This window comes from Scyliorhinus torazame, chromosome 18 (genome assembly GCF_047496885.1).
Source record: "Scyliorhinus torazame isolate Kashiwa2021f chromosome 18, sScyTor2.1, whole genome shotgun sequence".
Lineage (NCBI taxonomy): Eukaryota > Metazoa > Chordata > Chondrichthyes > Carcharhiniformes > Scyliorhinidae > Scyliorhinus > Scyliorhinus torazame.
In genome coordinates this window covers 39,134,425-39,159,556 of record NC_092724.1, presented here as the reverse complement: position 1 = coordinate 39,159,556, position 25,132 = coordinate 39,134,425, and the positions used below count along the sequence as shown (strand labels likewise).

General features: G+C 48.9%; 1 protein-coding gene and 1 pseudogene across 4 annotated transcripts in view; one reads left to right on the top strand and one right to left on the bottom strand.

Moving 5' to 3' along the window:
* Nucleotides 1-10,989: 10,989 nt before the first annotated feature.
* On the bottom strand, nucleotides 10,990-11,415 carry LOC140394798 (cytochrome c oxidase subunit 7B, mitochondrial pseudogene; annotated as a pseudogene).
* Nucleotides 11,416-14,570: 3,155 nt separating this feature from the next.
* The window catches only part of kank3 (KN motif and ankyrin repeat domains 3), a 130,081-nt gene continuing 119,519 nt past the window's right edge, over nucleotides 14,571-25,132 (top strand). Inside the window, exon 1 of one of the 4 annotated variants that reach the window (XM_072482617.1) lies at nucleotides 14,571-14,698. The gene's annotated coding sequence lies outside the window, so the exon portion shown is untranslated. The remainder of the gene's footprint in view (nucleotides 14,699-25,132) is intronic. The other 3 variants (XM_072482612.1, XM_072482613.1, XM_072482615.1) reach the window with 3 other exon arrangements.

The window sequence follows — 25,132 nt, the reverse complement described above, 5'->3', positions numbered from 1 at the left end:
GAAGGTGGCAGTTTCATATGGGGCCCTGAACAACAAGAGTTTTTGAAACGCTGCGTGGAGGAGATAAAAAAGGAAATGAAGAAAGAGTTGTTGGCCCCGATATTACAGGCGATTGAAGGGCTGAAAGAGGAACAAAAGACCCAGGAGCAGGAGCTTCGGGTCGTGAAGGCGAAAGCAGCTGAGAATGAAAACGATATACAGGGCCTGGTGGTGAAGTCGGAGATACAGGAGGCACACCAGAAACGATCTGTGGAGAGGTTGGAGGCACTGGAAAATAACGCAAGGAGGAACAACTTGAGGATTCTTGGCCTTCCTGAAGGTGTGGAGGGGGCGGACGTCGGGGCATATGTGAGCACGATGCTGCACTCGTTAATGGGAGTGGAGGCCCCGACGGGTCCGTTGGAGGTGGAGGGAGCATACCGAGTTATGGTGCGAGGACCGAGAGCAGGAGAAGCTCCCAGAGCCATAGTGGTGAGATTTCTCCGTTTTAAGGATAGAGAAATGGTCCTTAGATGGGCGAAGAAAACTCGGTGTAGTAAATGGGAGAACGCGGTGATCCGCGTCTATCAAGATTGGAGTGCGGAGGTGGCGAGAAGGAGGGCGAGCTTTAATCGGGCCAAAGCGGTACTTCACAAAAAAAAGATAAAGTTTGGAATGCTGCAACCGGCAAGACTGTGGGTCACATATCAAGGGAGGCACCACTACTTTGAGACGGCGGATGAAGCGTGGACTTTTATTGTAGAAGAAAAATTGGAATGATTGGACTACGAAAATGAACGTTTGGACAAAGTGGTGGGACGAGTGGGGGGGGGGGGGGCGAAGAGGGATTGTATTGTATGATTAATCCTGCGGTATGGTAACTTTTCTTTCTCCCACAGGTGGTGATGGGGGGAGGTGGGGAGGGAGAGGAGATGGGGCGTTGGCCATGGGAGGCGGGGCCGAGGGAGAGGCGCGGGCTTGGTTCCCGCGCTATGATAATTATGGCGGGAATAGAGAAGCAGGAAGGAGGGGGCACCGCACGGGGCGAGCCGTGATCACGGGGGGAAGCCGAGGTCAGCCAGAGTTTGCTGACTTCTGGGAGCAACATGGGGGGAGTAATTACGCTAGCGGGGGGTCTAGCGGGGGGGGGGGGGAGGGGGGAATTACTGGGTTGCTGCTGCTGGGGAAAGGGGGGAGTGGGTGCGGGAAAGGATGGGCGGGGGGGCACCGTCTGGGAGAAATACAGCCGCGTGGGAACTGGGCGAGAAGCTGGAAAAAGATGATGGCTAACCGGCAAGGGGGGGGGGGGGGAAGCCCCCCAACTCGGCTGATCACGTGGAACGTGAGGGGACTTAACGGGCCGATAAAGAGGGCACGAGTACTCGCACACCTTAAGAAACTTAAAGCAGATTTGGTCATGTTACAGGAAACGCACCTGAAACTGATAGATCAGGTTAGGTTGCGCAAAGGATGGGTAGGGCAGGTGTTCCATTCGGGGCTGGATGCGAAAAACAGGGGGGTGGCTATATTAGTGGGGAAGCGGGTAATGTTCGAGGCAAAGACTATAGTGGCGGATAACGGGGGCAGATACGTGATGGTGAGTGGCAAATTACAGGGAGAGATGGTGGTGTTGGTAAACGTGTATGCCCCGAATTGGGACGATGCCAATTTTATGAGGCGAATACTAGGACGCATCCCAGACCTAGAGACCGGAAAGCTGATAATGGGGGGAGACTTTAACACGGTGTTGGAACCAAGGCTGGATAGGTCGAAGTCCAGGACTGGTAGGAGGCCGGCAGCAGCCAAGGTGCTTAAGGATTTTATGGAGCAGATGGGAGGGGTGGACCCGTGGAGATTCAGTAGACCTAGGAGTAAGGAGTTCTCGTTTTTCTCCTATGTCCATAAAGTCTATTCACGCATAGACTTTTTTGTGTTGGGTAGGGCATTGATCCCGAGGGTGAGGGGAACGGAATATACGGCTATAGCCATTTCGGATCATGCCCCACACTGGGTAGACTTGGAGATAGGGGAGGAAACAAGAGGGCGTCCACCCTGGAGAATGGATATGGGACTAATGGCGGATGAGGGGGTGTGCTTAAGGGTGAGGGGATGCATTGAAAAGTACTTGGAACTCAATGACAATGGGGAGGTTCAGGTGGGAGTGGTCTGGGAGGCGTTGAAGGCGGTGGTTAGGGGGGAGCTGATATCAATAAGGACACATAAAGGGAAGCAGGAGAGTAAGGAACGGGAGCGGTTGTTGCAAGAACTTTTGAGGGTGGACAGACAGTATGCGGAAGCACCGGAGGAGGGACTGTATAGGGAAAGGCAAAGGCTGCATGTGGAATTTGACTTGCTGACCACAGGCACTGCAGAGGCACAATGGAGGAAGGCGCAGGGTGTACAGTATGAATATGGAGAGAAGGCGAGCAGATTGCTGGCACACCAATTGAGGAAAAGGGGAGCAGCGAGGGAAATAGGGGGGGTGAGAGACGAAGATGGAGAGACGGAGCGGGGAGCGGAGAGAGTGAATGAAGTGTTCAAGACATTTTATAAAAAATTGTATGAAGCTCAACCCCCGGATGGGAGGGAGAGAATGATGGAGTTTTTGGATCGGCTGGAAATTCCCAAGGTGGAAGAGCAGGAAAGGATGGGATTGGGAGCACAGATCACGGTAGAAGAAGTGGTGAAAGGAATTAGGAACATGCAGACGGGAAAGGCCCCGGGACCGGACGGATTCCCAGTTGAATTTTACAGAAAATATTTGGACTTGCTCGCCCCGCTACTGACGAGGACCTTCAACGAGGCAAAGGAAAGGGGACAACTGCCCCCGACTATGTCAGAAGCAACGATATCGCTTCTTTTAAAGAAGGAAAAGGATCCGCTACAATGCGGGTCCTACAGACCAATCTCCCTCCTCAATGTAGATGCCAAGGTCTTGGCCAAGGTAATGGCAATGAGAATAGAGGAATGTGTCCCGGGGGTGGTTCATGAAGACCAAACTGGGTTTGTGAAGGGGAGACAGCTGAACACGAACATACGGAGGTTGTTAGGCGTAATGATGATGGCCCCACCAGAGGGTGAAACGGAGATAGTAGTGGCGATGGATGCCGAGAAAGCATTTGATAGAGTGGAGTGGGATTATCTGTGGGAGGTGTTGAGGAGATTTGGGTTCGGAGAGGGGTATGTTAGATGGGTGCAGCTGTTGTATAGGGCCCCAGTGGCGAGTGTGGTCACGAATGGACGGGGATCGGCATATTTTCGGCTCCACAGAGGGACAAGGCAGGGATGTCCTCTGTCCCCATTACTGTTTGCACTGGCGATTGAGCCCCTGGCGATAGCGCTGAGAGGTTCCAAGGGATGGAGGGGAATACTTAGGGGAGGAGAAGAACACCGGGTATCTTTATATGCGGATGATCTGCTACTATATGTGGCGGATCCAGCGGAGGGGATGCCAGAAATAATGCGGATACTTGGGGAGTTTGGGGATTTTTCAGGGTATAAATTGAACATGGGAAAGAGTGAGCTGTTTGTGGTGCATCCAGGGGAGCAGAGTAGAGAAATAGAAGACCTACCGTTGAGGAAGGTAACAAGAGACTTTCGTTACCTGGGGATCCAGATAGCTAAGAATTGGGGCACATTGCACAGGCTAAATTTGACGCGGTTGGTGGAACAGATGGAGGAAGATTTCAAGAGATGGGACATGGTAGCATTGTCAATGGCAGGGAGGGTGCAGGCAGTTAAGATGGTGGTCCTCCCGAGATTCCTTTTTGTGTTTCAGTGTCTCCCGGTGGTGATCACGAAGGCTTTTTTCAAAAGGATAGAAAAGAGTATTATGGGTTTTGTTTGGGCCGGGAAGACTCCGAGAGTGAGGAAGGGATTCTTACAGCGTAGTAGGGATAGGGGGGGGCTGGCACTACCGAGCCTAAGTGAGTATTATTGGGCCGCTAATATTTCAATGGTGAGTAAGTGGATGGGAGAGGAGGAAGGAGCGGCGTGGAAGAGATTAGAGAGGGCGTCCTGTAGGGGGACCAGCCTGCAGGCTATGGTGACAGCCCCATTGCCGTTCTCACCAAGGAACTATACCACGAGTCCGGTGGTGGTAGCTACACTGAAGATTTGGGGACAGTGGAGACGACATAGGGGAAAGACCGGAGCACTGGGGGGGTCCCCGATAAGAAACAACCATAGGTTTGCCCCGGGGGGAATGGATGGGGGATATGGAATGTGGCAAAGAGCAGGTATAACGCAATTGAAAGATCTATTTGTGGATGGGAAGTTTGCGAGTCTGGGAGCGCTGACCGAGAAATATGGGTTGCCCCAAGGGAATGCATTCAGGTACATGCAATTGAGGGCTTTTGCGAGGCAGCAGGTGAGGGAATTCCCGCAGCTCCCGACACAAGAGGTGCAGGACAGAGTCATCTCAAAGAAATGGGTGGGGGACGGTAAGGTGTCGGATATATATAGGGAATTGAGAGACGAAGGGGAGACTATGATGGACGAACTAAAAGGGAAATGGGAAGAAGAGCTAGGGGAGGAGATTGAGGAGGGGATGTGGGCAGATGCCCTAAACAGGGTAAACTCGTCGTCCTCGTGCGCCAGGCTAAGCCTGATTCAGTTTAAGGTATTACACAGGGCACATATGACTGGAACACGGCTCAGTAAATTTTTTGGGGTGGAGGATAGGTGTGCGAGGTGCTCGAGAAGCCCAGCGAATCATACCCATATGTTTTGGTCATGCCCGGCACTACAGGGGTTTTGGATGGGGGTGACAAAGGTGCTTTCGAAAGTAGTAGGAGTCCAGGTCGAACCAAGCTGGGGGTTGGCTATATTTGGGGTTGCACAAGAGCCGGGAGTGCAGGAGGCGAAAGAGGCCGATGTTTTGGCCTTTGCGTCCCTAGTAGCCCGGCGCAGAATATTGCTAATGTGGAAAGAAGCCAAGCCCCCGGGGGTGGAGACCTGGATAAATGATATGGCGGGGTTCATAAAGTTAGAGCGGATTAAGTTCGTCCTAAGGGGGTCGGCTCAAGGGTTTACAAGGCGGTGGCAACCGTTCGTCGAATATCTTGCGGAAAGATAGATAGGGGAGAACAAAGAAGGCAGCAGCAGCAGCCCAGAACTTGGGGGGTGGGGGGTGGGGGGGGGGGGGGGGGGGGGGGTGTGGCCTGAGACAAGGCAGTTGCCAATTTGGGCTAGTTTTTATTTTTGTTATTTAATATTTATTTATTTGTTGTTGTTTTCTTTTGTTCTTGTTTAAATAAAAAAGGTCATTATTATCTGTATTGTTATAATGTTGTGTAAAGGATGCACAATGTACTGTGTTGGTTGACCAAAAATTTTCAATAAAATATTATTTAAAAAAAAAAAAAAAAACTTTTTTACATTTTTTATTTATTTCAACATTTTCCAATTAATTAAGCATGGCCAATCCACCTACACTGCACATCTTTGGGTTGTGGGGATGAGACCCACACAGACATGGGGAGAATGTGCAAACTCCACACGGACAGTGACCCGGGGCCAGTATGGAACCCGGGTCCTCGGCACCATGAGCAGCAGTGCTAATCACTGCGCCACCATACCACCCACCTTCAATTAATACTTGATGAACTTCAAGTATCAGAAGTCTCTATTGAGTATCATGACAAATACCTTGAAAAGGAAAAGGAATGTCTCATGAATCAGGAGAGTTGTTTGAATACCAAATTAAAAACCAAAATGAATGAACTGTTGGATCTTTGTCATGTAAGGAGCAATGATATTTTTGAACTCAGAAGCAGTCCGCAGAACAGGAAAGATGAGATGTGTGGTATGGAAGAGCAGAGCCAGACTTTAAGAGCAGATAGCGGAGGGGCTCTCAAGCAGCATAATGTGAGTTCCCCCCAGGGCAACTTTATATATTTTGTCAAGAACAAAGCTCGACATTTTCCTTGTCAGTTTAATTGATCTAATGCCCAAGCTACTGTTATGTTTTTTCTTTTTCTCACTCTATTCTATTTTTACCAGTCTTAACTGCTATTATTTCCATCATGGCACTGCCTCATTCAAAGAAGGAAAACACCGATGCGGCCTGTCAAGCCTCGGCAGTGCCCAGACCTGATCATCGAATGGAGGAGCCCCCAAACAAGGAAAAGGCAATTCTTGATGCCAAAGCTTCTTTTAGGTCAGAACTTGTATCTAAAATCAACAACAAGGTGGGTGTTGTATCTGCCGAACTTTGTGGTCAGATTATTACTGTCCAAGAGGAGCTACTGATTTCCATTAACTCAGTCAATGTTGTTCAGGCTTCACATGCGAAACGCTTTCCCAGTCTCGAGCACTCTGCCAACACATATTCAGACAGAGTGGTGCAACTTGAGAATTAAGTGACTTAGCTCTCATCTGTAGTCAACAAATTGACGGCAAAAAACCAAAGGCCTTGAAGCATGAATGAGGAGATCATTGAGGATTATTGGAGTGGGGGAGAACTGTGAATGGGGGCCCTCATCCATACTGTATTTTGTGGAGGTTAAGGGTCTCTCACAGCAATGTCTGGGAGCACATTTACCCTGCTCTACCCTGCCAGATCAAAAACCACAGATAACAACAACATTCAGAAAATATTCCTTGATCCAGAATCAGTGAAAGACTATATTATGTGTAATATGGCTCCTGGTTGACTGATCTGTTTGATAGGCTGTGAGAACTGTCAACATTCTGTCGGATTTTAGTTGTGGGAAACTCCTTTCTCTCTTTTCAGGTATTTTGTTCTCCCTTCTACAACTGCCCACAGCGTTTTTGCAATGTTGAACTCATCAAGGCAGTACGATATTAACTCTGATTGTGATGTTGCAAATTGTGATAACAGTCTCTGTACGGGGATTTTGATGCTATTACTGTGTTATTTGGTATGTGTAACTGGGAATGATACTTATTGTTGTGTTTGGTCCCTTGTACTTTATGAAGAAACTCACAAATCTGTCCAAACCAGGATTGTTTTATTGTGTTTCATGTGGTAAGATGGCAAGCTGATACAGAGGACGTTATCATGGAGTCTTGCTACTCCTCTGGGACCAATTAGGTGTACGTCTTATTACCCTCTCAATCTTCTTCTGAAGATGGCCGGATGTGTCTCCCTTTATATCCGCATCCCAGGTCATATGACCTTGGTCTGGCGACCGCATGGTGTGTCTGCACGGCCACCTGTTGGTTGGAGGCTGCACACCATCCAACTGTGATATGGCCCATAGGCATATCACCACACTTATGCTTTATTTTGCTCTGGCTGGGGATTTTGCTCTGGGTGGGGTGCAGCCTTTCATTGGGGAGAAGGCCGGTGCTGGGAACCTTTTTCTATTTTTGTTCCTTTTCTCTTTTCTTTCCTTTTTTAAAATCTTTCTTTAGTTGCTCTTTAAGTAGACGGTGTCAGTTTGTCATTTGTTCCAACTTGCTTGTCTCAATTTGGTCAGTTAATAATTTCCCTTTTTTGTGTCATGACACCTAAGAATGTTTTATACATTGTGAACAAAGTTTCGACAAATGTTTTTAGTTGGAATGTGAAAGGGCGGAGCCACCCTGTGAAAGGCAGGAAGGTACTTTCTGACCTGTGAGGTTGAAGGCTGATACCATTTTTCTTCAGCAGAATCATTTGCTATTTTTAATTCATTTTATGGAATGTGGGGTTTGCTGATTAGGCCAGCATGCATTGCCCATCCCTCGTTGCCCTTCAGAAGGTGATGATGAGCTACCTTCTTTAATGCCTGCAGTCCTTGAGGTGTAGGTACACAAAAAGTGGTGTTAGGGAGGGAATTCCAGCATTTTGACCTCGCGACAGTGAAGGAACGGCTATGCATGTGCCGCTGACAAGTCAGCCGGGCCCTCGGGCCCCAGAGACCCCAAAGGAAGCCCACCAGGGGCATTGAAGGCCACGGGATGTGATAAGCAGCTGGCTGCCTCCGCTCAGATGTGCATCCTGGGGGCACACCTAGACATAGTGGTAGAGCTAGGAGGGCCAAGCTCATCGAGGATCACTGAGGGCACAGGGGGAGGGGGGAAGGGATGGGGGGGTAGGTAGGGGGTGAGAGGGGAAGGAAGGACAGAACCATCGGGAGTGTGGGAAATCGTTACACACAATAAGTACCTTTGTGCACAACCAGTATGCATGTGTGGTGTTGCGTTCCATAGCGTTCAAGCACAATGTCCATGCATCAAGGACTGGGATGCTAGACAATGACTCCCACTTGCTACATGGCCCGCCCACCAACGGGAATCCATTGCGTTGTGTGAAGTGCTCACTTAACCACGATTGCCAATACCCAATGAGAGACCTCAGCAGTCAATGAGGGTTATGGGTGTTCGGTGGGACAGACGGGCAGGGACAAGGGTTGCCTGTACACACGATCCAGGGGTTGGTATGGTGGTGTCGCGTGCGGTTAGCCCCAGTGCCCCCCCAGCTCCTCCCCCACCCTCCAATAGCGGCCCACCCCTATGGAGGGGCCCCCACCCCCAGCTGAGGGTCCTCCATCCCCAGCCAAGGGCCCTCCACCCCGAGCACTGGGGAGGCAAGCCCAGCGCCCCCGGGCTATTTGCCTGTGAGCAAAGATGGCTCCCCACAGAAACCATGTTGCCAGGTTCACGTTTTTAAAAAGGAGTTTGAATTGGCGCCAGCATGACCACTTGCTGGGTCAGCCGCTGAATCATGGGAGGCCGTTGGATATGGGGTCGCTTCAGATAATTAACTGGAAATAGGACTTAAGTGGTTGATAATTGGTTACTCACCCGCTACGGCGAGATTCTGATTTTGTCTACGGAGAGCGGGCCGGTTGCATCGGAACCTTTTTGGCATCTGGCGCAATTCTCGTTTTTGGCCTCTCATGCTATTCACCAGCCTCGTTTATCTCGAGCGAGAGCGCAACAAGGTGGGAGAATCACGCCCAAAGTGTGTAAATGGTCAATTTTAAACTTTCTATTCCACGCTGTATTCTTCTGAGGCTGCAGATCATTCTGGTTTTTACTTGTGTTTTGACAAGCTCAATATTTCAACCTGTTGCTCTTTTTAGCCTTAGTTTATTAGCTCTGATTACGTCACCTTTGCTCACGAGTCGCCAGGTATCTTTCTGATACCGCCACGTGGTTCAAGTTCAAGTTATGATTAATAAGTCAGCACACCGCTTAGTAAGATTGAAGTCAACAGTCATTTATTATATACAAGTAATGTTTACACAATAATCCTACTATCTATATAATAAACCGATCACTACTGGCCAATACTTAACTTTAGGAAGAACCCACCAGGTCAGGGAAACAAATGGCTTATCCCATCGGATCTGGCCCGCGGGATTCAAAAGGCTGCTACAGGTCGATGGCTAGGAGTCTTTATCGGATAGCGATCGCTGGATTCAAACTTACGGTTGCCGGTTGCTGTTCTTGCGGAGGTCTCGAGCAGGCGAAGAAGGGAGAGAGAGCGATCTAAACTTGGCCCCTCACTTTATAGGGCCCAGGGGCTTCCCGCCTCCCGGGGCGGCCCTTGACCCTGAGTCCCAAGTGATTGGACTTGTTCCCAATCACTGGGGTCGATACGTCCAATTGCGAGGCGATTCCCCGATCGGGGGGTGGTCGTTCACCTGCCTTTGTTTCGGCCACTGCACGCGCCGACAGGTCTGGCCCGGTATTCAATTGCTAATATGTTGCAATTGTTCCCGGAGATAGCCAATTAAACTGCAGATGTCTGGGTGGATGGGCTGTTAAGAGTCCTGAATGTAACTGCAAATGTCTGGGTTGATGGGCTGTTAATAGCCCTGAGTATCGATCTGGGCCAACTTCCCCAGAGCCGAATATGCTATTCTGTCTGCAGCTGTCCGATTGTGTCTTGTTACCTGCTTTTCCCAGCAGCCTTTCCGGTTAGCCATTTTAAATCTGGTTTTGGCCAAATTAATCGGGAAGCAGCCATTTTACGTGGCTACAAACCTTGAACCACGTTAATAGGTCCACGTCATCCTCTCTCAACTCTAGAAACAAATCAAACCATCATGCATCACAAAGTCGGAAGGCTCCAGGGCCTGATGGCTTTTCTGTTGATTTTTATAAAACATTTTCCTTCTATGTATCTTCCTTGCTTAGCTTAGTCTTCAATCAGGGAAACATCTCATTATTGCTGAAAAAGGGTAAGGGCCCCCTTCAGTGTCGCTCCTTTTGTCCTGTTTCTCTGATAAACACGGATTACAAGATTTTCGCCAAAACTTTTGCTCCCTGTTTGGAGATCATTTTGCCAACTGTAATCTCTGTTGATCAATCTGACTTTATTAAGAGTTTTCAGTCATTCTCTAATCTAAGGCGGCTATTTAATATTGTTTACTCCAAGAGTCCTTCTCCTCTTATAGTTTCCTTAGTTGCTAAAAAAGCATTTGGACAACAATGGAACGTTACTCTTGCTTCCGATCTCTCATGTTTCCTTATTATGTTCACAGTTACCGGCTTGTATGAATCGCTATATACAAAATAGCATTGTGTTGAGTTCCCTTACAATAGGGTCCCAATTCAGAAACCTGAACTTCCCTCTATTCCTATCCATTCCAATCAGTTTTGTCCCCGCCCCCCCCCACCCCCGCCCCCGCCCCCCCCACCCCCCCCCACCCCCGCCCCCCCCGCCACCCGGGTCTCTGGCGCTGTGAGGCAGCAGTTCTCACCACTGTGCCATTGTGCTGCTGCTCCTTCTTCATTGCTGTCTATTAGATCTGGTTTGCATCAGTTTAATGTTCTTCATCGGTTCTATCTTTCTAGAGCTAGACTTGCCAGGATGTACTCTGGACTGTATCCTTCCTGTGCGAGATGTCTTGGCTCCAGTAGCACTGCTTCAGATGTTATGGTCATGGCCAAGGCTGGCTACTTTCTGGCCCTCTGTGTTCTCAATTTTTTCCTACATGCGTGGCATATTAACCCTATTATTGGCATTTGGGGGGTGACCCCCTGATGAGATAGCCGTAGATCATCACCAATCAGATGCCTTGGCTTTTGCTTCATTGCTTGTACGTCAACTTATCTTTTTTTTTTTAAGTTTATATAATTCATTGATTTACGATGAAACCCAATATACAGAGGTAATCAGTACAGTAGAAGCCATGAGACTAGAAGCAAATTTGCATTGCAGCACATCTGTACTCAATTTCTTGCAAACACTTGGTCCGTTCATCTAGTCTTCCCTCCATTTTTGAGGGGTGATTTTGCCAATAGGAGAACGGTTCCATGTGATCCCAGTCTGTGTGGCAACATAACTCCAGACTCCAATACAGAATGTTAATCCTCCCAAAAGGACAGCATTTCCATACTTGTCATTAAAGTCGTGAGCAGTTTTATGATGAGTTTGTCTTGTTGAAATTCGGCGAATGCTCCGACCGGACAGGGAGAGCAGGCTCTTGGTCAAAGGCACCATCTCTGCCGTATGCCCCTTTACCCTTCAGCAAAACAAAATGGTGCCCCTACGTCAACTTCTCTTATTCAATTGAAAGTCTGCAGCTCCACCCTCCCACTTGCAATGGGTCAAGGGGGTGAGGGCATTTTTTAAACTTGAAAAAAATAAAAAGACCTTACGCAGATCAATTTTAAATAATGATTCAGTCTGGCAACCTTTCATTTGTTATCTTGACAACCTTTAGTTTTCCTTGATGAGTTGAATAAACCTCTTCCTCTTATTTTTCTCTTTGTTTCTTTTTTCACCTCCTTTTCTTCTAACTTTTCTCTTGCTTGTATTTTACGATGTACCTTTTTTGTAAATAAATAAATAAAGCTCGTAAAAGTAAGCAAATAGGAAATATTTTGACTGAGGATTGACCGAATATATTGAGAGTCTAAGGAACATTCAGTGACAATGGAAGAGGGATTTCAACTTGAACTGAATGCTCACCTGAAGTTGTTAAGCAAATATAAAGGTTCTATGGATGATTCTGAAACCAAGGCAACTGAGCTCAACAGATCAGTTGTTAAGCTGAACAAAAACAAAATGTTAAACTTGAGAAAGGATAGGAAAATAAGAGAAAACAAATATCTCAATGAAAATGTGAAAGAAGTGGAGCTGAAGGTTCAATTTTTCATGTGTCAATGAGAAGAATGTGAACATGTGCAGAAGGCTGTGGCGTATCACTTAGGTAAGTTCGCAAAGAATTTGAATAAAGAGAGGAACTCTCCCGCGGTGCAGGTCAATTCTGCTAGGGAATAAGTGAGTGAGTGCAAACGATCATTTGGAAGTCGGTTGTCAATCAGCCATACACGCTTTTGGCAGCAAACCCAAAGGACCCTTGTTTCCATCAACAGAGAACAGTATGAAAAACCCTGCATTCTTCTGTGTTAAAACTAAACCTACGTGAGAGCCATTTGTGTCGCAATGCATGACCAATATGTATCAATACTCGAAGAGGAGAAAACCACAACCATGTTGGTTGGCAGTTACACCAGAAAGGTTGAAAACCCATGGACCAAAATGGAACCAAAGAATATGGGGAGGTGGTGGTGTAGCGGTATTGTCACTGGACCAGTAATCTGAGGTCCAGGGTTCGAATCCCGCCACTGCATAAGAATGAGGGGGGAGTCTCACAGAAACCTATAAAATTCCAACAGGGCTAGATAGGGTAGATGCAGGAAGGATGTTCCCTATGGTGGGTGTGTCCAGTCTGAGGGTACAGGGTAGACCATTTAGAACAGAGATGAGGAGAAATGTCTTCACTCAGAGAGTGGAATTCATTCCCACAGGAAGTAGTTGAGGCCAAAACATGAATATTTTCAAGAAGCAGTTAGATATAGCACTTAGGGCGAAGGGGATCAAAGGATATGGGGGCAAAGCGGGATTAAGCTATTGAGTTGGATGATCAGCCATGATCATAATGAATGGTGGAGAAGGGCCAAAAGGCCTCCTCCTGCTCCTATTTCCATGTTTCTACTGCAGATGGTGAAATTTGAATTCAATAAAAATGTGGAATTAAAACTCTAATGATGACCATGAAACCATTGCCGATTGTTGTAAAAACCCATCTGGTTCACTAACGTCCTTCAGGGAAGGAAATCTGCCATCCTTACCTGATCTGGTCTTCATGTGACTCCAGACCCATGCAGTGAAGTGGTTGACTCTTAACTGCCCCCCCCCCCCCCCCCCCCCACTGAAATGGCCTAGCAAGCCACTCCATTCAAGGGTAATTAGGGATGTGCAACAAATGCTGGCCCAGCCAGTGACACCCACATCCCAAGAATGAATTAAAAGAAAAGATATTTCTAAAGAAAACTTTAATGTATCTTCACTATTTTTGGTTGACCGTGAAAGGATTATGGGGGGAAAAAACATGGATAGTTGATGTCCAGTCCACAGTTTAAAGGAAGAGTAAAGGAGACAAGGGAGTTTCTGAGTTCTAATAATTCTACAACGTCTATGATGTCTGGGATGGGTTGCTAAGAAATCCAAGGTCTTGGTTTCATTTGCCATTTATAGTGGTGTGGAGTATTCCACCACAGTTTGCCTGTTTTTCACTTATTAATTCTGAATGTTAGAGTATAAGATAGATATTGTAAATCATCTTACTTTCTAACTGTATAATAATGTTTGTTCAGAAACTATGGAATATTGTGGCTTTACTCACTTAGCAAGTGTCTTGGACCTCTAAATTTGAGCTACATTTTCTGGTCCCGCCCTTGGAATCATCATGGACAGGACGGACAATTTGACGGATCATTTAAAGCTCCATTGACCTCAGGTGGGAATTTCTGGTCTCGGGGCAGGCATGACTAGAATATCCCTCCCTTTGTCTACTTCAAATAAAATGTTACTGGTTCCTGACCAGATCTTATCAAAAACATGGTGGTTTGGTCCAGGGTCAAAACATATTCTAAAGCTAAAAAGTACATTCTAAAACACATGAACCATGAACTATATATTCACAAGATTTACAAAACGACATTGTTGCTGCTAGTGCTCGTGATGTTTATGATGACTTGTACCAAGATAGCTGGTCTGTTTGCATGACCTCATATGAGCGGCGAGGATAAGGCTTCTGCCGTTAAATTCAGGTAGATGCGGGCATTGCTGGCTAGGCCAGCATTTATTGCCCATCCCTAATTGCCCTCGAGAAGGTGGTAGTGAGCTGCCTTCTTGAACCACTGAGGTCCATGTGGTGCAGGTATGCCCACAGTGGAGGGAATTCCAGAATTTTGACCCAGCAAAGGTGAAGGAAACAACAATATATTTCCAAGTCAGGACAGTGAGTGACTTGGAGGGGAACCTCCAGGTTGGGGGAGGGGGGTGTTCCCACTGCATTTGCGAGGGGGGGGGGGGGTGTTTCCACTGCATTTTTGGACCAGCCCACATCAGATAACCCCCCCCCCCCCCCCCCCTTACAGCAGGCAAATCTCACCACCCATCCATCAAAGGACCAATGTCATTCAACACTGGGCAACCCAGTTTGCAAAGATGGTGATGAGCCCAGCAACCTGACTTACTCTGCCAGCTAGATGACTTATCCAGAGCTTCCTGAGAGTTTGGAATGACAATTCATAACAATGGCGAGGAGTTTAAGTCAGAAGTCGGCTGCTTTGCAATCTCAGCCACATGTTGCAGGGATCAATAAACAGAAGCATCGGGGCGTTGCAGTTCTCCTTGAGCTAAGAGAGGACTCCTCCCTCCCCGGGACATCGGCTGCTCCTTTAACTCCCTCACTCACACCGACAGCTGCTGCAAGTTCAGGAACACCAGCGTCCCTGGATGAAGGTAAACTGAACCCTGACGATTCTTTCCGTTAGGGAACAGGGGCTGGCTCGAATTATCTGGGCGAAGGAGTGAGAGCGAATTCATTAACCTTTTCCTGGGATGTGGCTGGGACCCGGTTTCTGAGACATCTACTGTGTGAACCAAAAGCGCAACAACCAGCGAGCTTGGGGGGGGGGGGGGGGGAAGGGGAATGGGGGGAACGACCTGACAGCCAGACCTGGAGGTGTCCCGAGTTTTAAACATACACAGGTTTCACTAAACCCCCAGACAGGCAGAGGAGGGAAAGGTTGGATGGCGAAAGGGTGCCCGGGGTTACTGTGATCAGTAAGGTTCCACTAAACTGATACAAATTCCAGTTATGTAAAATCCCCGAACAGAATGCAAAATAACCGACATATAAATATAAGCTGTTGGTGCGTGTCTAGGAGCATTGCAACTGTAGCCCTGGTGTGTGCTGGTAAAGGTAGTGTATACTGTAGCCCTGGTGTGTGCACGCGTGTAAAGGTAGTGTAAACTGTACCCCTGGTTGCGTGTGTGTTGGCGAAGGTAGAGTAAACTGTACCCCTGGTGTGTGTGTGTGTATGTGTGTTGGTGAAGGTAGATAGCACAATTGCTTCACAGCTCCAGGGTCCCAGGTTCGATTCCGGCTTGGGACACTGTCTGTGCGGAGTCTGCACATCCTCCCCGTGTGTGCGTGGGTTTCCTCCGGGCACTCCGGTTTCCTCCCACAGTCCAAAGATGTGCAGGTTAGGTGGATTGGCCATGATAAATTGTCCTTCGTGTCCAAAATTGCCCTTAGTGTTGGGTGGGGTTACTGGGTTATGGGGATAGGGTGGAGGTGTTGACCTTGGGTAGGGTGCTCTTTCCAAGAGCCGGTGCAGACTCGATGGGCCGAATGGCCTCCTTCTGCACTGTAAATTCTATCTATGATAAACTGTAGCCCTGGTGTGTGTGTGTGTGTTGGTGAAGGTAGATAGCACAGTTGCTTCACAGCTCCAGGGTCCCAGGTTCGATTCCGGCTTGGGTCACTGTCTGTGCGGAGTCTGCACACCCTCCCCGTGTGTGCGTGGGTTTCCTCCGGGTGCTCTGGTTTCCTCCCACAGTCCAAAGATGTGCAGGTTAGGTGGATTGGCCATGATAAATTGCCTTTAGTGTCCAAAATTGCCCTTAGTGTTGGGTGGGGTTACTGGGTCATGGGTATAGGGTGGAGGTGTTGACCTTGGGTAGGGTGCTCTGTCCAAGAGCCGGTGCAGACTCGATGGGCCGAATGGCCTCATTCTGCACTGTAAATTCTATCTATGATAAACTGTAGCCCTGGTGTGTGTGTGCTGGTGAAGGTCGTGTAAATGGTAGCCCTGGTGTGTGTGTGCTGGTGAAGGTTGTGTAAATAGTAGCCCCGGTGTGTGTGTGTGTGTTGGTGAAGGTAGTGTAAACTGTAGCCCTGGTGTGTGTGTGTGCTGGTGAAGGTAGTGTAAACTGTAGCCCCGGTGTGTGTGTGTGTGTGTGTGCTGGTGAACGTTGTATAAATCGTAGCCCCGGTGTGTGTGTGTGTGTGCTGGTGAAAGTAGTGTAAACTGTAGCCCTGGTGTGTGTGTGTGTGTTGGTGAAGGTAGTGTAAACTGTAGCCCTGGTGTGTGTGTGTTGGTGAAGGTAGTGTAAACTGTAGCCCTGGTGTGTGTGCGTTGGTGAAGGTAGTGTAAACTGTAGCCCTGGTGTGTGTGTGTCTGTGCTGGTGAAGGTCGTGTAACCTGTAGCCCTGGTGTGTGTGTGTGTGTGTGCTGGTGAAGGTCGTGTAAACTGTAGCCCTGGTGTGTGTGTGTGTGTGTGTGCTGGTGAAGGTCGTGTAAATGGTAGCCCTGGTGTGTGTGTGCTGGTGAAGGTTGTGTAAATGGTAGCCCCGGTGTGTGTGTGTGTGTTGGTGAAGGTAGTGTAAACTGTAGCCCTGGTGTGTGTGTGTGCTGGTGAAGGTAGTGTAAACTGTAGCCCTGGTGTGTGTGTGTGTGTGCTGGTGAAGGTTGTGTAAATGGTAGCCCCGGTGTGTGTGTGTGTTGGTGAAGGTTGTGTAAACTGTAGCCTTGGTGTGTGTGTGTGTGTGTGTGCTGGTGAAGGTAGTGTAAACTGTAGCCCTGGTGTGTGTGTGTGTTGGTGAAGGTAGTGTAAACTGTAGCCCTGGTGTGTGTGTGTGTGTGTGTTGGTGAAGGTTGTGTAAACTGTAGCCCTGGTGTGTGTGTGTGTGTTGGTGAAGGTTGTGTAAACTGTAGCCCTGGTGTGTGTGTGTGTGTTGGTGAAGGTTGTGTAAACTGTAGCCCCGGTGTGTGTGTGTGTGTGCTGGTGAAGGTTGTGTAAACTGTAGCCCTGGTGTGTGTGTGTGTGTGTTGGTGAAGGTTGTGTAAATGGTAGCCCCGGTGTGTGTGTGTGTGTGTGTTGGTGAAGGTTGTGTAAATGGTAGCCCACACGGTGTGTGTGTGTGTGTGTGTGTGTTGGTGAAGGTTGTGTAAACTGTAGCCCTGGTGTGTGTGTGTGTGTTGGTGAAGGTTGTGTAAACTGTAGCCCCGGTGTGTGTGTGCTGGTGAAGGTTGTGTAAACTGTAGCCCTGGTGTGTGTGTGTGTGTGTGTTGGTGAAGGTTGTGTAAATGGTAGCCCCGGTGTGTGTGTGTGTGTGTGTGTATTGGTGAAGGTTGTGTAAATGGTAGCCCACACGGTGTGTGTGTGTGTGTGTGTGTGTGTTGGTGAAGGTTGTGTAAATGGTAGCCCCGGTGTGTGTGTGTGTGTGTGTTGGTGAAGGTTGTGTAAATGGTAGCCCCGGTGTGTGTGTGCATTGACCACCGGCTTTACTTTTACATGGTGCATCCATTAGCATTCCCAATTTTACTTGACATAACCACACCTGACACATTTGTCCTCTATGATACATCACTGGGTTCAATAAAGATACTATGCTAAATAAGAGCTCATGGTCGAGGAGTAACATATTTAACATGGATAGTAGATTGGTTAGCAACAGGAAGCAGAGAATAGAGCTAAATGGGTATTTTTCAGGTTGGCAAGATGTGAGGGGTGGAGTGCCATAGGGACCTTAACTACAATCTATACTAATAACTTGGATGATGGGATCAAATGTGTGCTTACTATATTTGCTGATGATACAAAGATCGGTAGGAAAGTAAATTGTGTAGAGGACGTAAGGAACCTGCAAAGTGACAAGGTGGTTTAAGTGATTGGCAAAAAAATTGGCAGATGGAGTATAATTTGGAAAATGTCCACTTTGGCAGGGAGAATAGAAAAGCAGCGTAGGAGGTCGCAGAGCTCTGAGATACAGACAGATCCAGTTTTCCTGGTACATGTATCAGGAAAAGTTGGTATGTAGGTGCAGGAAAACAAATGCAATGTTTTTTATTGCAAGGAGAATGGAATGAAACCACATCTGGAGTATGTGTAGTCTCCTTATTTCAGAAACTATATAAATGGGTAGAAGCAGTTCAGAGAAGGTTCGCTTGACTGCTATTTGGGATGGGGGCATTATCTCATGGAGGTAAGGTTGGACAGACTAGGCTTGAATCCATTGGAGTTTAGAAGATTAAGAGGTGATCTTATTGAAATATATAAGATCCTGAAAGGGTTTGACAGGGTGGATGCTGATAGGATGTTTCCCCTTGTGGGGAGACACCAGAACTAGGGGACATAATTTAAAAATGAGAGGGCCAGGAATCTTTGGAACTCTCTTCCCCAGAGAGCTGTGGAAGTAGGGTCAATTAATATTTTTTAAGGCAGGGGTAGATAGATTCTTGAATAAGGGAGTCAAGGATCATCGGAGGTAGGTGGAATGTGCACACTGTCAGATCAGCCATGATCTTATTGAATGTCAGAGCAGGTTTGAAGGGGCCGAATGGCCTACTCCTAATTTGTATGCTTGTGTGTTCTTAAGGGGCACGATTTTACTAAAAAATTACAAAGTCCCATAGCACTGAGAAACACAAGGCTATGAAACTTGCGTTTGATAGGGGGCCTCAGCGGGGAACCCACGGCTGGGGCAGCACATAGGCTCGTTTTGTACACCGAGGAGCTCTGCTCGCTGGAACTCATCAGTGTGACGGGAGATGCCCGATCTCTGAGGCACCTGACGTGACCCCAACCCCCACAAATCCCAATGCACTATTGGAGGGTCATCAGGAGCCTCGTAGCTCCCATGCAGGGCACCCCTGGCTCGATCACCGGTGCACAAAAATTGCCAGCTTGGCACCCTCGCAATGCCCCTGCCAGTTGGAAGCATCGCTTGGGCACGTTGACAGTGCCAGGCTGATACCCAGGTGGCACTGCCTGGGTGGCACCAGCAGTGCCAGGACACCATGCATCTGGGAGCCTTTGATCCTCTGGCAGACCCCCACGAATGCCTTTCCGCCTGGTCCCCGTTTCTGAAGAGCAGTACTGACCGGCACTCGCCTGAAGTCTCTGCGATGGCACGGTGACACCGTGGTTAGCACTGCTGCCTCACAGCGGCAGGGACCAGGGCTCAATTCCAGCCTTGGGTCACTGCCTGTGTGGAGTTTGTACATTCTCCTCGTGTCTGTGTGGGTTTCCTCCGGGTGCTCCGGTTTCCTCCCACAGTCCAAAGATGTGCAGGTTAGGCGGATTGGTCATGCTAATTTCCCCTAGTGTCGAAAAGGTTAGGTGTGGTTACTGGGTTATGGGGATAGGGTGAGTGCATGGAGGCTCTTGCAGAGGGCTGGTGCAGAGTTGATAGGCTGAATACCACCTTCTGCACTGTGGTGATTCTCTGGCTCTATGTTTCTGTGATTGATCCCACGCCTCGGATAACTTGGGAATTTCCACATTAAAGTGAGACTAGCTGTCTCGCTTTAAAATGCAGATTTGCCAAAATGTGATGCTACCCACACTGGGCAGGATTTACATCGCAATATCTCGCTAGATCCTACGAGGTGTTGCGAGCGGACTAGATCCCGGGAATGGGGTCACCCGGCTTCCATTGGCCACGCTGCGCCACTGCGAACTGCTTTTCAGGCACAGCGTGGCCATAAAATCGCGCCCAAGACTCTAATAGGTTCATTCCTTCTCTGGGCCACCTCAAGCTCTTCCCTCTAACCTTCCCCACACAATCTAAGGCTTGGAAAACTGATGGTTGCCATCAATTAGCGGCTATTTAACCTTGTGTCCCTGGCCTTTTTGTGGCCTGGGAATGGTGTCACCGACGTTGAGTATGTTGGCACAGAGGGTAAAGTGGTACAAGAAGATATAGTTGGTGCATGCGAGTCCTTCACTGAGGTCCGTGAATACAAAAAAACAACAGTGAGGTTTGAGGAGAAGCACAAGAGGCCTACACATTCAGCATAGGAGGTGACCCCTGGGCCTGCTGCACAATGCAACAGCTCAAAACAGCTCTCTGTGGAATGAATAGAGCAATTTATTAAAAACAAACATGAAACAGTGAGGGAGAATGTGCAGGGGGAGCCAAACATAGTGTGAGCTTGTCCAATTGTGAGGCTGTAGCCTGGTGAGCAGAACTCCAACGAACAGTTTTTGTTCCCCTGCTCTGCACCTTCCACCTTTCATCGAGTGGGCCATTACGCAGAGGGTCAGAGGTGGCTTCTGGCCTCTTATATCTGTTCTGTAAAAACAGGAAGTGGAGTTGAAGTCAAGGACTTGCCCTGTGATTGGCTGGACTGAGGCTGGAATCTGGGTCTAAAATGAAAAATGAAAATCGCTTATTGTCACAAGTAGGCTTCAAAAATGAAGTTACTGTGAAAAGCCCCTAGTCGCCACATTCTGGCGCCTGTTCGGGGAGGCTGGTACGGGAAAGGAGTTTGGCTGACATTTTTATGATGATTTGTTTGAATGGTTTTAGTTTCCACTATTCAACATTTGACCTCCAGCATCCCATCCAAACCAGATATGAGCTTCATAGAATGATACAGGGCAGCAGGGAGTTATTCAGCACATGTTGGCTCTTTGTGAAAGAGTTGGCCAATGAGTCTGCAAAATCTGTTTTTGCCCCAATTCCTTTTTGAATATTACTAATGAATCTGCCTCACCTTCCTTTCAAATTGAGCATTCCAGAACATAACAACTCGCTGTGTAAAACCTGGCTGTACCCTTAATCCTTGGCTCAGTTTGAACCACCTTCCAATGGAAACAGTTTCTCTTTATTTACTCTATCAAAATACCTCATAATTTTCAATACCTCTATTAAATCCCTTCTCTCCTTTAAGAAGCAGCACACCTTTTTCTCTACATGCCTAAAGTCCCACCGTGGTTAGCACTGTTGCTTCACAGCTCCAGAGTCTCAGGTTTGATTCCCGGCTTGGGTCACTGTGCGGAGTCTGCGCGCTCTCCCTGTGTCTGCGAGGGTTTCCTCCGGGTGCTCAGGTTTCCTCCCACAAGTCCCGAAAGATGTGCTGTTTGGTAATTTGGATATTCTGATTTCTCCCTCTGTGTACTCAAACAGGCGCCGGAATTTGGCGACCAGGGGCTTTCCACATAACTTCATTGCAGTATTAATGTAAGCTTGTGACCATAAAGATTTTTTAAAAATATCCTTGGTATTAATTAAATTACCTTCGCCTCGACCGCCTACCTTCATCATGACTATTTTACCCAAAGCTCCAGCATAGTGTATCCTTCCTCTGCTGAAACTTTTATGACTTGATTTTCACAAGTTCCTTGTTAGCCTCCTCCTTTCATAACCTTGATTTTAGTCAAGTCACCATTGCCCAGGTTCTCTCAGTGCATCTCCATCATCCACAAGTCCAAACCCTCCATGGTCTTGCCCACTATCTCTGTGAATCCGTCCACCTGATGCCCCACGGGTCCTCTGACCCTGTCTATTGAGCCCCACACCCATCACCCCACCATTGGTAATGGAGCCTTCAGCTGCTCTCGAGAACCCACCAAGCTTTCAGTCACCACCCCCACCATGGCTGCTTATTTAAATCTTCAAATGCACTTTTCTCTCCGGGATGTATTCAATGTTAAAGGCACTTTATAAATTCAAGTAATTGTTTAATAGGGAATATTTGAGCTTTCTTGTGAAACTGGTTGGGTGTGACTTAATCTTCAGATGGAACAAATGAAGTCATGGGTTTGCTAAATGCATTTCCATAGGAACAGGACATTCCCTTTAAATCAGCATAATGTCTCTTTAAGACTGTGCGGTGCCACTTTAAGAATGGCAAGATATGACATTGTCTCCTCCAGGCTGAAAGGAGTGAGAAATGTTAGTGCAAATGTCAGCAGAAAGGTAGGGGCAAGATAGGAAAGATACCCTGAGGATATACAGGAGTGGTTAATATGCACTTCCACCCACTACAGCCTCACTCGATCGCAATGAGCTGGTGTCGAAATATTACTTTGACGGTTTCCAGTTACAGAGGGGTGTGAGATTTACTGTTGGATAAATTGCTGAGAGAGTTTGCTTTATTTTGCTTGTTTTTGTCTCTTTGTTGCCCTCTCAGTCCACTCTTGCTGGGCTTTAGACTGAGGGTAGAGGTGAGCGGGTGCAGGTGGCTCTGTGCCCAGCTTCTGCCTGTTCGATAAAATGAGTTTGCAGGAAGAGCAAGAGGTGCATTCTCCATGCCAACGACTGCCCTCCCAGCTCCATTCAGTGCTGCAGCCAGCCCTCTGACTGAGGAGAAGCTTGCGTTGGCTGTAGCCGTGGCTGAAATTCAGGTTGTTGACTGTTGCGTGTTGCACTGACACAACACGCTGGCGGAATAAACTCAAGCCTCCCGTTTTATCAGTGTACAAGGGAGTATAGTGGCTCTTTCCACTCTCAGTTGCAGAGGTTCACAGCAACATGGCAGCGTTCATGTACATGTTAGAAAGAACAACTCTCCTTCCTGCTCCTACAGGGGGAAAGACTGTTGGACACCGCACCCTTTGGCTGCACAATCACAGGACTCTTGGCAGGACTATATGTTCATAACAACTGCTGAGACTCTGCCAGTGTTTTACTCTATTAGGTCTTCCTGGCTTTTAGATTGAAAAATAGTGACTAGCACACAACATGGAGTCTGGGTGAGCTACTGATTTTTAATCATTGCAAATAAAATTCAATCCAAGGATTGGCCCTGTCCTTCTGTCCCTGGATCGTTCCTGTTCCTCAGCCTCAGGCCTTCAGCCCATAGCTTGGCCCGGCCCTCAGCCTGTGGCTCAGCCTTTCCCTCAGTCCCAGACCCTGTCCCTCAATCCCTAGCTTGGCCCTGTCCCTCAGTCCCCAGCTTGCCCTGTCCCTCAGTCTCCAGCTTGCCCTGTCCCTCAGTCCCAAGTCCTGTCCCTCAGTCCCTCGTTCAGCCCTGTCCCTCAGTCTCCAGCTCAGCCCTGTCCTTCAGTCCCTAGCTCAGCCCGTCCTTCAGTCCCTAGCTCCTTCCTGTCCCTCAGTCCCTAGCTCAGCCCCGTCCCTCAGTTCCATACCCTGTCCCTGTGGTATTATCAGGTATTACGGTACCTGAGAGGCTGAAGAGCCATTGGTTAAACCTAGGGGTTTTACCATTGGCTGAAGAGGATGGTAGCTCCGCCCCGATAGGCGGGGTAGAAGAACCCGTGCCGTCCCAGCAGCCCTCATTCTGTACTCTGCTGGGGAACACTTCTAGCTTATTAAAGTCTTCAGTTGTACTACAACCTCGTTTTAGTAGTTATTGATCGTGCATCAATTTAATAAGCTAGATTTAAGTAGAAAGGATGGACCTCCAAACCAAGCCAGAGTGTCTGCAACTCAGTCCCCACGCGACGAACTCAGCGACGATTTTTAAGCATTGGCTGGCGTGTTTTAAAGGCTACCTGGAGACGGCTAAAGGCACACCCTTGGGGGAGCAGAAACTGCACGGCCTGCACTCAAGGGTAAGCCCAGAGATCTACACCCACATCGAGGAGGCGGAAGATTTTGATGCAGCAATCGAACTTTTAAAAGGACACTATATTCGCCCAGTAAATCAGGTCTACGCTCGTCACCTGCTTGCAACAAGACGACAAAACCCCGGGGAATCGTTGGAGGAATTCTACCACGCGCTATTGGTGCTGGGCAGAAGCTGTGGCTGCCCGCAATTTTCGGCGAGCGAGCACACAGAACTCCTAGTCTGGGACGCCTTTGTAGCAGGTATGAGCTCTTCAGAAATCCGCCAGCATCTTTTAGAGAAAGACACCCTGGGACTTAGGGAGGCACGGGCCCTTGCAGGGTCCATGGACGTTGCCTCCAAGAACGCCCAATCCTACGTGCCCGACCGCGCGGCGGCCCCCTGGGCAGCGTGGAATCCCGCAGCGGCTGCCCCGAGACCTTCCCCGCTTCCTCGCAGGCCTGCGCTGTAAGGCGGCCCGCCAACCCCGATGGACCCCGCTGCTTCTTTTGCGGGCAGGAAAAACATCCCTGCCAGCGCTGCCCGGCCCGCACATCCACCTGAAGGGGGTGCGGCAAAAAGGGCCATTTCGTGGGGGTCTGCCAGGCACAAGCAGTGGCCGCGGTCTCCAGCGGCGACTCCGGACCGCCACAGCGGTCGCCGCCACCCCCGTATCCCAGGCCCACATGCGGACCCTGGGCGCCGCCTTCCTGTCACTCGGACACCACGCTGGACGGATGGGCGCCGCCATTTTGCCCACCCCCGACCACCATGTGCGACCAATGGGAGACGCCATCTTGGATGCCCCAGGACCCCAGCTCGGCCGACCACGCACTGCCTGAACGAAATCCACAACTACTGCGTCTGGCCTCGGTGACCCTAGACCAAACTCGACCTCGAACACTCTCAACAGCAACGACGACCGTCTTCATCAGCGGCCACGAGATGTCCTGCCTGATCGACTCTGGAGCACAGAGAGCTTTATACACCCCGACACGGTAAGGCGCTGTTCCCTCTTTATCCACCCTGTTAATCAAAGAATCTCCCTAGCCTCTGGTTCTCACTCTGTCGAGACATAGGGGTTCTGTTTAGCAAAGCTCACAGGGAAGGGAATTCAAACATTTCCGCCTTTATGTTCTTCCCCACCTCTGCGCGGCTACTCCCGTGGGTTTAGACTTCCAGTGTAACCTGCAAAGCCTGACCTTCCAATTCGGCGATCCTATACCCCCCCCCTTACTGTCTGCGGCCTCGCGACCCTTAAGGTCGGCCCGCCTTCCCTGTTTGTGAACCTCACCTCGGATTGCAAACCCGTCTTGTTGCAAGCAGGTGACGCCCCTCAATCGAGAAGGAGGCCCAGGCCATAGTAGAAGCTGTGTGACATTGGAGGCATTACCTGGCCGGCAGGAGATTCACTCTCCTCACTGCCCAAGGTCGGTGGCATTCATGTTCGATAATGCACAGTGGGGCAAGATAAAAAAACGACAAGATCTTGAGGTGGAGGATCGAACTCGCCACCTACAACTACGAGATCTTGTACCGTCCCGGGAAGCTAAACGAGCCTCCTGACGCCCTGTCCCGTGGCACATGTGCC